The following is a 1,977-nucleotide window of genomic DNA, read 5'->3' on the forward strand; positions in this document are numbered from 1 at the left end:
CCTCCCACCCCCCTCACCCCCCCACCCCCAGCATCCGGGGGAAGCAGGCAGGATACCTGACACAAGAGCAGGCCAGTCTATGTTCCATCAGGTGTGAGCACTTCATGTTCACGCTCAAGGGACACCCTGTGGCACTGTCTATCCATGGTTACTCTCGTGTCTTCCAGGTCCCCGTGTTGTCACAAAGTCACAGGATCTTATGATTTATTGACTTTTTATTTTTATTTTATGTGTATGAGTGTTTTGCCTGCATGTGTTAAAGTGCACGTGTGTTGTACAATGCCTGTAGAGGCCAAAAGATGGTGTCAGATTCCCTGGAATTGGAGACGGATGGCTATTAGCTGCGACGTGGGTCCTGGAACCCAAACCCAGGTCCTCTGCAAGAGCAACCAGTGCTCTTAACCACAGAGCTATCACTCCAGACATCTTAAAAAATTTTTAAGCTACAAGCTAGATCTTAAGTATTTTCACCACACCAAACTTTATCTCGATAATGAACATTTCTCAACGCAGGCCTGTATCAAAGCATCACAGTTCCTACTTACCAAGTAGACTCAGTAAAGATGAAAACAGAGGGAAGAATGTAGGCCACGACTAGCTGGGCCAGTGTCAGCCGCTACTCAGGCCCATAATGTTGCTCCCTGCCAACTGCAGGGTCTCTGTCTCCCCTGCCACAGCCCCTCCTCCCTTGGCATCCCAAACCCTGGCTCTGATGCCTGTGCAGTGGAGCTCCTTAAAGCCCAGTCAGTACCATACACATCCTGGAAACCAGATGAAGACAGGTGAGGCAGCTGCACAATCTTTCCCTTAAGCAGCAGCCCACTTGATACAAAACATACGATAAATCAGAGCTAATGGAGCAGCATCCCTCGGGCCTTGGCTGGAAGAGTTTCTGATTTATCGAAGCTCTTGCCCACCAGATGTCAGATAAGGTAGCCACATCAATTAGTACTGCAGCAAATTTCAAAATTGTATTCACAAATGATGGTTCTAACTCTATCTTGGAATTCAGTTGGATTTCTACTCCGTTTAGAGCACTTAGTGGAGCCCACGTCACTCACCTCACTCCACAGCCATATCCTCCCCACGTGAGGGACACCTGACACGGTATTACAGAGTAGCATCGTGTGCTGTGGAAGAGGGCTGCTTTGGAGAGCTAGTCTGTATCCCGTGGAGGAAGACCTCATCTACCTGTACCCCCTGCTCCAGGGAGGCGGCATCTGTGAGGCCACCTGCCAACCCCACCTGGCCACATCCTCAAGTGCTCCATCCTGGGTGCTCTACATCCTCCACCAGGCCCTTGTGGAACAAAGTTAGTGGGATTGACGCACAGAGCTCAACCAACTATGAAGGACAGGGCAGCCTCTCTGCCTCTACCGCCCAATCTATTTGCATGTGATTTCCAGAAACACAGATTGCCATATAGGAGGAGGAGGAGGGGTAATGGGAAAGGAGGAGAGGAGGGGAAGAGGAGGAGGAGGAGGAGGAGGAGGAGGAGGACCAGGAGGACCAGGAGGACCAGATCAGGAAGACCAGGAGGAGGACCAGGAGGAGGAAGAGATAGCAGCAGTATGGCAGTGAGTGGATAGTTTAGTGTAAAATAATGAAACCACCAGAGCCTTTGACTGGTCATACTGAAGTCATCTCAATATCCAGTAAGGGATTATTCTTTATAAAATGACCTAAAAAGTGGCTTAGTGCTATCCACATGATGAGCTCTCAGCAATCCCCATTACGCACTCACCAGATCTCTGTTGACCTGGGGGGCTACTTTCTTAAATTGAACTGGGGTTGCTGTATGGAGAACGCTATGCAGATGAGCTACATTGCAGTTTGGCTGTCTAGAATTCTGTGTCCTTTCTTCCCTTCTGATTGTGACCCACTTACAAAAACATAGTACAAAAACCATGGGGAACTGACCAGACTCATGCCTGTACGTATAGGCTTTCCTGGGAGCTGGGGCCGGGGGGGGGGGGG

Source organism: Nannospalax galili, unplaced genomic scaffold (assembly GCF_000622305.1).
Source record: "Nannospalax galili isolate Female #2095 unplaced genomic scaffold, S.galili_v1.0 scaffold197, whole genome shotgun sequence".
In the NCBI taxonomy this organism is placed as follows: Eukaryota; Metazoa; Chordata; class Mammalia; order Rodentia; family Spalacidae; genus Nannospalax; species Nannospalax galili.